Source organism: Littorina saxatilis, linkage group LG11 (assembly GCF_037325665.1).
Source record: "Littorina saxatilis isolate snail1 linkage group LG11, US_GU_Lsax_2.0, whole genome shotgun sequence".
Taxonomy (NCBI): Eukaryota; Metazoa; Mollusca; class Gastropoda; order Littorinimorpha; family Littorinidae; genus Littorina; species Littorina saxatilis.
Genome location: NC_090255.1, coordinates 31,533,416 through 31,548,415, shown reverse-complemented (window position 1 = coordinate 31,548,415; position 15,000 = coordinate 31,533,416). Strand labels below are relative to the sequence as shown.

Here is a 15,000-nt window from a genome sequence, read left to right as displayed (position 1 = left end):
GTGGTAAGGCGTCCGCCCCGTGATCGGGAGGTCGTGGGTTCGAACCCCGGCCGGGTCATACCTAAGACTTTAAAATTGGCAATCTGGTGGCTGCTCCGCCTGGCGACTGGCATTATGGGGTTAGTGCAAGGACTGGTTGGTCCGGTGTCAGAATAATGTGACTGGGTGAGACATGAAGCCTGTGCTGCGACTTCTGTCTTGTGTGTGGCGCACGTTATATGTCAAAGTAGCACCGCCCTGATATGCCCCTTAGTTGTCGGCTGGGCGTTAAGCAAACAAACAAACAAACAAACGAGCAGAAAAAACAGGAACAGGGAAACAAACATAAAAGCCATCAAACAGCACACGTCAGGTAAAATCTAAGCAATCGAAAATTCAGACTTAATGAAAATAAAAACTCGGATATTCCGACACCAGAATTTAGAAAAAGAAGGTTAAACAAGTCTCCAAAACAGAAGTTAAAAAAAAGGAGAAAAGTACGGTTTACTGAGGAAAATATTTGAATGGTTTTATTCATATCTACATCTAATTTCTATATCGTAGTGAAAACTAAGGTCTTACAGCTACATCAGCCGTGTCAGTGTGTCGACGGACAAAGGTGACATTTCTAATCTTTATCAGCTAAGTCTTAGCTATGACATGTAGGCATAATCAAATTATCAGCAAAAATGACACAACATTGAACAAAAGTAGGATACACACATGTATGACGCACATCGTTGAAATAAACCACTGGCAAACTTGACGTACAGACAGACAAACAGACAGATACAATCAGACATGAATTTAATACATATACAAAAAATCAGAAGTATTATAGAGACATTAAAATACAAATCCAATCATACAGCGAGTCAGACGAGCTGTTTACTGCACAGACAGACCGTGTAAATATTCCTGAAAATTACAAATCTAGCAATGTGTGTGTTCCAATTAAACTGTCTGCCAGATTGTTTATTTTTCTTTAATATTTTTGTCTTTGTAGTTTCATTGAAGACTCCTACCTAAACTTGTTTAAACTAAGACTCCTACCTTTGAATAGCCCGTCGCGATATAACCTTCGTGGTTGAAAACGACGTTAAACACCAAATAAAGAAAGACCTTTGAATAGACCGAATATTTTGCAGAGGAGAGTAAATACAAGGATTACAAATCAGAAGGAAAAGGCTGTATTTCAAAAGGCTCACACACCTTAGAAACAAATTAAAACAGAAAGTTTGTAAGCAAGAAATTTTCTAGCTGAATAACTTATTCATTTTTCTCTGAATGGATTTGTATTTTAATGTCTCTATAATACTTCAGATTTTTTTATGTATTAAATTCATGTCTAATTGTATCTTGGATAGGTTTACAAAATACAACATCTATATATAATGCTTTTGATTTTTTTAATTGATTAAATTCATATTAATTGTATTTTGGATAGGTTTACAAAATACAACAATAAATAAACAAACAATAAACAAGAGCAACAATAGAAGCGGCAGCAACAGTAAGAAGAAGAAGAAGAAGAAGAACAAGAACCGCAAGAACAAGAAGAACAAGAACAAGAACAAGAACAACAACAACAACAACAACAACAACAACAACAACAACAACAACAACAACAACAACAACAACAACAACAACAACAACAACAACAACAACAACAACAACAACCAGAATGCGCTATGCAGTACATTTAAGATGTCCGGCTGATGTTTTTAAAAACCACTTGGGTAAAAAACGGGAATGATATTCTTTTTATCAAACGAATCAAAAAGCACAAATGAAGAGAACGAAAAAGTGATAAATTCATGGTTTATTAAATGCATGGAACAAGATGCTCCACAATCGCAAGATAAACACTTTGAGAGACGGCATTATCCTTATCTTGCATTACATTAAAGCACAAAAGCTTTGTGCAAGGAAAAATGGATCGTTTAAACGGCGTCATCGAATGAAAACATGTTCGTGTAAAATCATTGTTTCAGCGTTCCTTTTACAGTTTGCATAATATTTGCTAATTTGATGTTTGTTGTTGTGATTTTTGTGTTTACATTTTTATTTCCCCTGTTTTATTTCTTCTGTAATTCATGCGTATCCGAGTCGTTGATCATATATATTAAAAAAAATATATACCTTAGGTGTCTTTCTATCTATAAATATAACGAAATAATTCAACACTCTTTCAACCTGTTGTAGGCTTATAACACATTTAATCATATAAACAATTAGCCTCTCCGGAGAGAGAGAGAGAGAGAGAGAGAGAGAGAGAGAGAGAGAGAGAGAGAGAGAGAGAGAGAGAGAGAGAGAGAGAGAGAGAGAGAGAGAGAGAGAGAGAGAGCGAAAGAGAGAGAGAGAGAGAGAGAGAGAGAGAGAGAGAGAGAGAGAGAGAGAGAGAGAGAGAGAGAGAGAGCAAGAGTGAGAAAGAGAGAGACTGAGAGAGAGAACTCGAACTCGAACTCGAACTCGAACTCAAACTCGAACTCGAACTCGAAAACTTTATTACCGAGGGATGATAGCATTAGGTCCATATGGTCCTTTCTTACAGCTAGTCCCTACTATAATACACACATGAAACGAAGAACTAGTATGAAGAATAAAAAAAGAAATCAAATAAAACACAAACATGTAGGGAAAAGTATAACAAACATTTGTGTGCTTGTGGAAGCATATTATAAGCCTACATTTTCTCTTTTACGCACCCTCACACACACTCGCAAAAATTGTACACCGACTTAGTCGTTAGAGAGGTGCTTTCGAAGCTGTCTTTTAAAAGAAGATAATGACAGACATAACCTAATATTTACAGGTAGTGAATTCCAAAGGAACGCACCAGAATAAGAAAAACTAGTTTTAAACACATCGACGCGGGCCTTGGCACGGCAAAGTTATTTCGAGTGTTTGAATAATATGACGGAGATGATTTGAAGAGTTGTATAAGATAATGTTGGGGCGTCCTTACAGATGACTTTATACACAAATGAACATTTATTATACAAAAGCTGCTTCTGTAAGCTTAACATCCCAATACTTTTCATCTTTTCCTTTGTAGAAAGAGATGGACTGGGCAGAACTAGTTTAGCAGCTCTACGCTGGAGCGATTTCAGCTTCTTCAAGTGAACTTCACTACACCCGTCCCATACTATAGAAGCATAATCAATATGGGGTTTTATGTGGGCATTGTAAAATAGTTTTCTTGTGTCTAGATTAATAATGCTTTGTAACTTTGACAAAAGAAACAGGTTTTTAGCAATTTTTTTGCAGATTCCATTGATGTGAGTCTGCCATTTGAGATTATTATCAACAGTAAGTCCCAGTAAACGGTGCTCAGATACTTGCTCAATGGAGTGCTCATTTAGGGACAGACTCAGAGTCATTTCTGAAAGTTGATGTTTTTGGCGAGTGCTGATTATCATAGACTTTGTTTTATCTGGACTAATAAGCATACGATTTGCAGAACACCACTCCGAAACATCGTTTAGGCTCTGTTGCAATTTGTCTTGAATTTGTGCAGGGCTTTTCCCTGTTGCATGTAAGGTAGTATCATCTGCTAACATATGACACTCAACAGATTCAGACTGTAGGTACAAGGGCAAATCATTTATATACATGCAAAATAATACAGGTCCCAAAACAGACCCCTGTGGCACTCCACATTTCGCAGTGCCTTGAGAAGAGTACGTATCGTGTACGTATACAGATTGAACCCTCTCTCTAAGATAAGAGTAAAAAAAAAATAAAAAAAAGCGACAGTGCTATAATTTTTATGGGGGCGAGGACGCCCCCATTCTATACGGATAGTTTCGAGGTTGACCATGGGCAGCGCCATTTTGTTGTGAAATACGTCATCAGTTTGTGTACACAGGAAGTTGTGACATCCGTCACCCTATGGGAGGGGTGACGTCAAAATTGTTCATCTGTAGAAAGTTGTGAAATCCGTCACCCTATGGGAGGGGTGACGTCAAAATTGGTCATCACAGAGTTTGTGTAACACAGGAAGTTGTGAAATACGTCACCCTATGGGAGGGGTGACGTCAAAATTGTTCAACAAAAACATGATATGTCGCATTGTGCAGGGTCAACTGCAACAAACTCAAACCGAGCCATTCATACCTAGCTGTATTTGAGTGACTTATATACCCGACATTTTTATTTCTTATTTTTAGCACAGGTGTAGGAAAAATCATGAACCAAAATGTTATTTATTTTCTAATTTAACATTTTTTTTACAAATATGACCATGGTCTTTTAAACATACAGTGACATTAAACATTGTTATGTTAAAAAAAAGAAAAAAGAAAAAAAGCTTTTGTGCACAAATCAGAAAATACATTGTACATTTTACCTACAGGCCAAACCGTGAGTGTCTGTGGCAAAGCCCGACCCAGGAAATTGCACTGATTTTATATTTAGATCAGAGAGAAATTGTCAAGAACAGGCGCTTGCATTTGGATGTGTCCAATGATAGTAGGTTTGGTTGTGATCAATCAGAATAATGTAGGAATAAAAATGTATGACAGTTTAGTATGATGACATGTAATTCACATATGCTGAAATATGATATTATACATCATGTAATATTATTATGGCTGTTGCCATGACCATGAAACCCAACAAAGGTTTAATGTAATGTAATTCAAAATACCAAAACCGAGCACCTATTAATCTCGTCTTTGCGCGTGAAGATTGAGGCCGTCTGCCAGTAGCGGTTAGGTCATACAGTGGAACCCCTCTCTAGCGACCTTTAAAATGTTGACAAAAATCGGTCCTTGTGGAGGAGGGTCCTTACAGAGGGAGGGGGCGGAGTCAGGGGGCCACAAAGAAAGTCAGATTAAAAAAAAAAAAGAAAACAGAGAAGTTTGAGTTGCTGACGACCGTTCTCTCTGAAAGCAAACTGCTTCGATTTCATGTTTGTCCTTGGTGTCCACCAGTTCTGGTGCATGTACTACCCTGGCCAAGTTTCCTCTCAAGACATCAAAGAGACCGCCCCAGTATACTCTACAGCCTCTGGGCGAACCACCTCTCATAGCTAAAACTGGGTCAATGACCCCTGGGAAGAAGGTCAGTGTCTGTAGAGGTTACACGCCGAGTCTCAGTGATTATCAAAAATAATGGTCGAAGTTAGCGGATCATGAAAAATGCGAGCTTTAGCGAGCTTTTTCATGACCGCGAACTGAGACCATTATTTTTGATAATCACTGAGACGAGGTGTGTAACCTCTTTATTCCTCCTTTCTTCAGTTATTCAAAGAAAAGAGGAGTTTTTTTGCGAAAGTTTGATCGAATCCTATTCTCTCAACCAGTCAACCTGCGCAGGCGATCGATTAATGCGCGGTTGTATAGTTCCGTGCAAATCATTCCATTCTGTTAACACTTCTTGTCAGTTTTCCTATTTTAGGCTAAAATCAAGTACACAGATATGCTGTTATTCTGCTGTGGCGGCAAAGGCAGATATTGTGTGTTCTGTATATGTTTTGGTATCGCTTAGGGTAATGTTTTTTTCGTCAAATGGGACTAGCAGACGAACTTTTGCACCCGTGTTCCAACGTTAAAAACTGTATGAAGTTCAGTTTTCCGGGGAAAATAGTGTATGAAACCCCTTTATGTTGTTTAAATTGATGAGATGTGTGCATTTGGTTGCGTGTGATCTGTTTATTAAATGAAATATTGTTGAAAACTGACCGTCGGATTGCAGTCTGTTGTCGATGGAACTGAGTGAAAAGAAGGGGAACTACTCTTGTCGCTAGACAAAGTATGAGTTACTTGCCTTGGGAAATTGCTTGTGATGAACGGCTTGAGCCACGGCAGATGAGATTCAGAAAACAACCGAACTCATGGATTTTATATGGAGATTCATGTGTTCAGGCCTGTAGTTGTTAATTTAAATGCGGTATGTTTGTATTGTTTGCTCCAGAGATGTATACTTCGTACATTAGAGCGTTCTGAACTTTTCAGTCGCAAAAAGTAGTACCGAAACAGAACAACCTCTCAACCCATTGCACTATCGAGGATTCAGGCTGTTGCTGGGTCGTTATTTGTTTGGTTGCTGGGTCATTATCGAAAAATAACTACCCCTACAAGTTTACAGAGGTAAAGAAGCAGAGGGGGGAATAAATAAACATTTTACTCCTAGGCCTGCGGCCAGGGGGGGGGGGGGGGAGTATACCGGTACCATTTGAGAATCAGACCAAATGAGAATTGAACCATTTGAGAACATCCTTTTTTTTCAATCACTACATCGAAGGCCTGCGGCCCGGGGTTCACATGGGTTGGTTTGTTTGTTTGTTTCAAACCCACACCCATATACACACATTTCCCATTTAAACCATTTGTCGGCCCCCTGTCGATATTTATCGACTAAGTTCCTTGTTCAAATAATATTTTAACTTCTTTAGAAAGATCTCATGATCCACGAGGTCAAAAGCTTTTTTTAGGTCCAAGAAAACATCCCCAGAAATGTCTAACCTATTAAAGGATGAGTACCATGAATCAGTTAATCTGGCAAGGGCAGTATTACATGAGTGAGAGAGAGAGAGAGAGAGAGAGAGAGAGAGAGAGAGAGAGAGAGAGAGAGAGAGAGAGAGAGAGAGAGAGAGAAAGAAAGAGAGAGAGAGAGAAAGAGAGAGAGAGAGAGAGAGAGAGAGAGAGAGAGAGAGAGAGAGAGAGAGAGAGAGAGAGAGAGAGAGAGAGAGAGAGAGAGAGAGATAGCGCATCATTGCCAATAATAGGTCTCAGGAGATGTCTGTTTCATTTCCCGACCGGGTCACAGTGTCAGTGCAGGTGTCGAAGAGAGTGCCACAACCGACAGACTCCGTGTCACGTGTGGCCACGTGGTTACTGACAGTGTCTGCAGGTTGAAGAGCCGAAAGGCCAGGGTTGATGGTAACTATTAGGGGCATGTTCCCGGGTGATACCATAAATAAATCCCTGCGCCTTGAATATGTGCGCGATATAAAATTGCATAAAATAAAAATAAAAAAATAAAAAAATAAATCCCTGCGCTTAGAACTGTACCCACGGAATACGCGCGATATAAGCCTCATATTGATTGATTGATTGAGATACACAGCTCTAAGTGTATGCGTGTTTAGGTCACAGTGTAATCAACCACCTGCACTTATAGGCCTATATGGCATAATGATCGTGGTCTTTTACGTGCCACTGTGGTGACACGGGGTCGGGACATGGATACCTATATAGGACCACAAGTCCCGTGCTCTACAACGTGACCATGCATGAGCTACCCGGTCCCCTAAGGCCAGGTTTGTTGCTAGCTGGAGTAGAGTTCGAATCCCATCCTCAAGGTGGGAGAATAATTTCAATGTTGGAAATGTCAAATGGGCTGAGCAACAGTTTAAGTTGGTTTATTTTCTTTTGTAAAACTGACACGCATACACACATACACACAGACACACAGACAATACAGACACACAGACACACAGACAGTACAGATACACAGACACACAGACAATACAGACAGTACAGACACACAGACACAGGCGGGGGGAGGTAGAGAGAAACACTGACAATTGACTTGACAAGAGATATCTGTTTCATGTCACTCTGAAAGTGACTCCGAGGTATCAGACATTACGCCAGAGCCGTTAAGAGCAGTGTCACTTGCAGTCTGACTCTGCTGCAGTCTGTCTGCTTTTATGTTTTGTTCTGTTATTATTTCCTTTATTTTAGGTTATAGTGTCCGAACCATGAACCATGAAACATGTAACTTGTAAAGCGCTTCGAGCTGTGGAGAAGCGCTATATAAATGTCCATTATCATTATTATTATTATTAACATGAACCATACACCATACACTTTGGCTTCTGATTTCCCTTTGTCCGTATTGTTTTGTATCTGTTTTGTTATTGTTGCTGTTTGCTTGTTCTATTTGTGGTTTGTGTTTTTTAGTTTTTGCACGTCTGTTATTTCCATTATTTTAGGCGTGTGGCCCACCAAATCGTTAAACTTCTGACTTTGCAGGCTGCATGCAAGCAGTCCATCTTTCCCCACTTTTGTTTTGTTCTGCCCATGTGATTTTATATAGAAGATTGTGATTTTTCATTTTTTTTCATTTTCATTACTTTATTGTCCCATCGCTGGGAAATTCGGGTCGCTTCCTCCCAGTGGAAAGCTAGCAGCAACGGAGTCGCGCTACCCAGGTGTCTGCGTGTTTAGGTGTATTCAGCCACCTGCACTTATCGCAGAATGACCAAGGTCTTTTACGTGCCATTGTGATGACACGGGGGTGGGACATGGCTTCCGTCTCTGGGTCTGCACATAAAGTTGACCCGTGTCCGCCCCGGCCCGAATTCGATTCTGCGACCTTCCGATCACAAGTCCAGTGCTCTACCAACTGAGCTACCGGGCCCCTATCAAACCGTATAAGCTTACTACTTCTGACTTCTGATTACTGACTCGATTGCAGTCTTTCTGAGCGTGAAAGAGAGCGAGCGAGAGAGAGAAAAGAGAGAGAGAGAAAGAGAGAGAGAGAGAGAGAGAGAGAGAGAGAGAGAGAGAGAGAGAGAGAGAGAGAGAGAGAGATAGAGAGAGTTCAAACGCACGCACACACACACTAAACAAACACACACACACACACACACAAACAAGTTTTAGTAGATTTAAATCAACAACAAAACCTCTAACCGCTATTGAACCAACAAAAAACGACGGTGTATGTACAACAGTACGTTCAAGAAACGTATGAGTAACTATAAGAACAGAGAAATAAGACATGGAGTGAAACATGCGCGGATTCAGTTCAGTTATTCTTTCAGAGCTCCCGAGCCTTCAGAAATATTCCCGTGCTATACAATGCATGCTCCCCCCTATCTCCATCAGACCCAGAAACTTTTGAGTGTTCCAGATCCTGCTTGCAGACTTTACCTGCACGAAAAGCTGGCACAGAGCGAACGCCCGACAGACGAACCTGACGAAGGAAGTCCCCAAGGGGCATAACTCTCTCTGCAGGCGGTTATCTCCCTTGGCCTTGTCCTCGTCTGTCAGCAAAAGTGTTAACCAGACAGCAAGGGGTGGCAACATTTGGAGGTGGCAACAACGGCAATTTCTGCATGGCGAATCTGGCTATGGGGTTGTGGCACTAGTGACGTCATCAGTGACGCGTGCTAACCAGGGAGGAAGAACAGGTACAGGTAAGAGCGTCGACTGACCGGTACCAGGAACACCTAGCTGTTAGGTCAAGAAATATTATAGAGGAACCTGAGAAATTGGACTAAAATTCTAGTTGTGTGCTCCAAATAGACAATGTTCGTAAATAACTCTGTCAAGTTTTTATGGGTTGTGGAAAAAATAATGCTTTCCCTTTTTACATTTAGTCAAGTTTTGACTAAATGTTTTAACGTAGAGGGGGGAATCGAGACGAGGGTCGTGGTGTATGTGCGTGTGTCTGTCTGTGTGTGTGTGTGTGTGTGTGTGTAGAGCGATTCAGACTAAACTACTGGACCGATCTTTATGAAATTTGACATGAGAGTTCCTGGGTATGAAATCCCCGAACGTTTTTTTTCATTTTTTTGATAAATGTCTTTGATGACGTCATATCCGGCTTTTCGTGAAAGTTGAGGCGGCACTGTCACGCCCTCATTTTTCAACCAAATTGGTTGAAATTTTGGTCAGGTAATGTTTGACGAAGCCCGGACTTCGGTATTGCATTTCAGCGTGGTGGCTTAAAAATTAATTAATGACTTTGGTCATTAAAAATCTGAAAATTGTAAAAAAAATATGTTTTTTATAAAACGATCCAAATTTACGTTTATCTTATTCTCCATCATTTGCTGATTCCAAAAACATATAAATATGTTATATTCGGATTAAAAACAAGCTCTGAAAATTAAATATATAAAAATTATTATCAAAATTAAATTTTCGAAATCAATTTAAAAACACTTTCATCTTATTCCTTGTCGGTTCCTGATTCCAAAAACATATAGATATGATATGTTTGGATTAAAAACACGCTCAGAAAGTTAAAACGAAGAGAGGTACAGAAAAGCGTGCTATCCTTCCCAGCGCAACGAATACCCCGCTCTTCTTGTCAATTCCACGGGCACTGCCTTAATTTGCCACGGGCGGTGGAGTGACGATGCTACGAGTATACGGTCTTGCTGCGTTCAGTTTCATTCTGTGAGTTCGACAGCTACTTGACTAAATATTGTATTTTCGCCTTACGCGACTTGTTTTTTCTCCATAGAAACATTAAGGCAAGTCAACAATGTCACGCATAGGAAAGCAAGTAAAAACAAGGAAAAGCAACTCTCCCACAACTCATAAAAACCCGACAGAGTTATTTCCCGAATTAGTCTCCCCGTCCACAGTAAGCTATGTAGTTTGGTTCCCTTAATACAGGAATTACAGTAGTCCGGGATGAATTGATTTTTTTAAATTGAAAAATAAGTTGCTTCAGATGCTGGTAAATCAAATGGTTCTGTCAATCTCCAAACTTTGGAAGCTCGCAATGTACAGGTTCCTGGATATCAGTTCAGAAACCAGTCTTGCCAGAAGAGATCTTGGATCTGCCGGTTTAACAGTGGCATTTGTGATGCAATCATGCCTGTGGCAGTCATGTACTTCAACACGAAAATTGTGCACAGTCAAAACGACAGTACAATAATTATGCGCATCGCGTAAGTGTACTTGTCACACCCCGGCGAAGCGTGTCAGTCTGGAAAGTAGTCTGCGAGTCAAGGCGAGAGCTCATTTGAAGAGCTTTAGAGCCTTTTGCATTGCAGTCGAGTCCCCTTCTGTAGGTTTGGCGTGTTGTCTGGTCGAGTAGGTCTCGGTGACTCTTACTGAGTGGGCGAGAGGCATAACTCGTGGCATTGGCACTGAAGTGTGAAGTCACCGATGGCATGTGTCAGCCAGACAAGTATGTAGAGATGTCACAAATGCACAAATTGTTTCAGTATTGTTGATTTTGTTTTGCATGATTATATACTCTTATTCTACTCTCTTAGACAATATGTGATAACCGGCAAGGTGCTGACTTTCGTTTGTGCATTGTTGATGATGAATGCATTTTAATTTATTTTTAATATACTTTCTTATGTGATAACCAATGTGCTGTACTTTCTCAGTTTTGCTGATGTTATACGCTTGGTACACATATTTACTCATTTTCCTTAAATAACATGTGATAACATTACTTCATAGCTAAGCACATGATTTTACCTATGGCACAACACAAATCTCTAGCCTCCCTCTCTGAGATGCGTTTGAAGACAGACTGTTAAAAGAGAATAAATGTATGTACATAATTATGATAGAATATTGATGTATGAATTGAAGAAATGTATAAGAACACAAGAATGTATGAATGACAAAGAACAAATGTTTATTTTTGAATGTTTTATGTATGTTTTATTACGGACACAAAAGCTCAGCAATGCAATTTCTCTTTTAGAGATTAATAAAGTTATTGTATTGTATTGTATTGTATTGTATTGTATTGTATTGTATTGTATTGTATTGTATTGTATTGTATTGTATTGTATTGTATTGTATTGTATTGTATTGTATTGTATTGTATTGTATTGTATTGTATTGTATTGTATTGTACTTCCCAGTCAAGTAGCATGCACGGCCACTTCAGGATTCTGTTCGAAGCCTGATTTATGAGTACAGTATCGACTTGATGTTTTGGTGCACAAAAGGCGCATGTAATTGTTAAAGCACTGCCGACCTTAACATATATTAAAACATGCTCGTAGTCGACTTTTATGATACTCATCTGCAATCACGCGCAATGACGCCGACATTTATGCCACGACTTTAAAAAAAAAATGGCACCAACATGTTAAGTGACTTACAGGCATTTGCAACGACCTGCGTGTATTACGAGCTCTATGACTCAACATGACTCAGTATGGCCGGCGCAGAACAACACTCGGTGTGGTATGACGCGGGCTTGTCGACTTCAACAAGCGCATGAGTATGACGTCAACTTTTATGACGCAGACATGTGTTGGTGTCAACTTTTACGACAGTTTCTTTACACAAGTCCATCGGAGCACGCACTCATGATTTTGGTATACCAGACCCTCAAATTAAATTGATTTTGTTTACAATGCCATCATGAATACTATGAAAAATATATGACATTTCTGTTATGCAGACCTGTATGACGTCAAATTTTATGACGCAGATACGAATGGCAATTAACTTTTGTTTTTGACACGTGACAAATTTTACGATGAAGTTCTGCGCAAAGTCAAATGTTGTGATGCTTACGTGTACTATTTGAAGTTAGGTTTTATGACACAAACCCGTCTGATATAAATATTTCGATCAAAAAGCACTTATCTATGTGACACTATTCAGTAATGACGCAGACACGAAACAGTTCGTATTTATATTACGCAGATACGCAGAGTAACGCGACAACGATTATACTGTACTGTATTCTTACATTCAAAATTGGTATGACACCATGCAACGTGCATTATATATATCAGCTTTTATGACACAAACCCGTCTGATATAAATATTTCGATCATAAAGCACTTATCTATGTGACACTATTCAGTAATGACGCAGACATGGAACAGTTCGTATATATATTACGCAGATACGCAGAGTAACGCGACAACGATTATACTGTACTGTATTCATACATTCAAAATTGGTATGACACCATGCAACGTGCATTATATATATCAGCTTATATGACACAAACCCGTCTGATATAAATATTTCGATCATAAAGCACTTATCTATGTGACACTATTCAGTAATGACGCAGACATGGAACAGTTCGTATATATATTACGCAGATACGCAGAGTAACGCGACAACGATTATACTGTACTGTATTCATACATTCAAAATTGATATGACACCATGCAACGTGCATTATATATATCAGCTTGTACGACACCAAACTTCACTGACGTCGACCTCTATGACGCCAACTTGCATGCATGTGCGGTATCGCACTGAGCTCGGTAGTCATTGACCCGCCACGCAAGCTCTTGGGACGTTGTCGCTGTCTGCAGAAAAAAAGTTTTGGAAGGGGTGGGGGAGGTGGTAGGGGTGGTAGGGGGTGGGGGGTGGGGGACTTCCCTTACACCTACGCTTGCCCCGTGACAGGTGTACAAGTTGCGCCCAACATGACGAACACGTATAAGAACTTACCCCCTCTTAGTTTACACCCGTTCACATCACTTCTGTTTTTCTCATTGGTTTATCCCCACACGCGCTCAATCCCTCTGCCCGTTTGATTCTGGGTTTTTTGTTTGTCTGTGTGTTTGTCTTTCTGCCTGTCTGTCTGTGTGTCTGTGTGTCTGTCTGTCTCTCTCTCTGTCTGTCTCGAATAGCAGCTAGCATCTGTTGAAGGGACATTAAAACCCAAAAACCAACCTCTGTCTGTCTGTCTCTCTCTGTGTTTCTCTGTTTTTTGTCTCCTCTCTCTGTCTCTGTCTCTGTCTATTTCTGTCTCTCTGTCTCTGTCTATCTCTGTCTCTGTCTATTTCTGTCTCTCTGTCTCTGTCTATCTCTGTCTCTGTCTCTGTCTATCTCTGTCTGTGTCTGTCTATCTCTGTCTGTGTCTATTTCTGTCTCTCTGTCTCTGTCTATCTCTGTCTCTGTCTATTTCTGTCTCTCTGTCTCTGTCTCTCTGTCTCAGTCTATTTCTGTCTCTCTGTCTCTGTCTGTCTGTCTGTCTCTCTCTCTCTGTCTCAGTCTATTTCTGTCTCTCTCAGACTCTCTGTCTGTCTCTGTCTCTCTGTCTATCTCTGTCTGTGTCTATTTCTGTCTCTCTGTCTCTGTCTATCTCTGTCTCTGTCTATTTCTGTCTCTCTGTCTCTGTCTATCTCTGTCTCTGTCTATTTCTGTCTCTCTGTCTCTGTCTATCTCTGTCTGTCTGTCTATTTCTGTCTCTGTCTATTTCTGTCTCTCTGTCTCTGTCTCTGTCTATTTCTGTCTCTCTGTCTCTGTCTATCTCTGTCTCTGTCTATTTCTGTCTCTCTGTCTCTGTCTATCTCTGTCTGTCTGTCTATTTCTGTCTCTGTCTATTTCTGTCTCTCTGTCTCTGTCTCTGTCTATTTCTGTCTCTCTGTCTCTGTCTATCTCTGTCTCTGTCTATTTCTGTCTCTCTGTCTCTGTCTATTTCTGTCTCTGTCTCTGTCTATCTCTGTCTCTGTCTCTGTCTCTCTGTCTCAGTCTATTTCTGTCTCTCTGTCTCTGTCTATTTCTGTCTCTGTCTCTGTCTATCTCTGTCTCTGTCTCTATCTCTGTCTCTGTCTATTTCTGTCTCTCTGTCTCTGTCTATTTCTGTCTCTGTCTCTGTCTCTGTCTATTTCTGTCTCTCTGTCTCTGTCTATCTCTGTCTCTGTCTATTTCTGTCTCTCTCTCTCTGTCTCAGTCTATTTCTGTCTCTCTCAGACTCTCTGTCTGTCTCTGTCTCTCTGTCTATCTCTGTCTCTCTGTCTCTGTCTATCTCTGTCTCTGTCTATTTCTGTCTCTCTGTCTCTGTCTATCTCTGTCTCTGTCTATCTCTGTCTCTGTCTATTTCTGTCTCTCTGTCTCTGTCTCTGTCTATCTCTGTCTCTGTCTATTTCTGTCTCTCTGTCTCTGTCTATTTCTGTCTCTCTGTCTCTGTCTATCTCTGTCTCTGTCTCTGTCTATCTCTGTCTCTCTGTCTCTGTCTCTGTCTATCTCTGTCTCTGTCTCTGTCTATCTCTGTCTCTCTGTCTCTGTCTCTGTCTATCTCTGTCTCTCTGTTTCTATGTTTCTCTCTCTCTCTTTCTCTCTCTCACTCTCTCTCTAGCTCTCTCTCTCTCTCTCTCTCTCACTCTCTAGCTCTCTCTCTCTCTAGCTCACTCTCTCTCTCTCTCTCTAGCTCTCTCTCTCTCTCACTCTCTCTCTAGCTCTCTCTCTCTCTCTCTAGCTCACTCTCTCTCCAGCTCACTCTCTCTAGCTCTCACTCTCTCTCTAGCTCTCTCTCTCTCTCTAGCTCACTCTCTAGCTCTCTCTCTCTCTAGCTCACTCTCTCTCTCTCTCTCTCTCT

General features: G+C 40.5%; 1 protein-coding gene across 1 annotated transcript in view; it reads right to left on the bottom strand.

The window, feature by feature from the left end:
• The window catches only part of LOC138980604 (alpha-amylase-like), a 335,113-nt gene that overhangs the window by 84,881 nt on the left and 235,232 nt on the right, over positions 1–15,000 (bottom strand). The gene's annotated exons all lie outside the window — the stretch shown is intronic.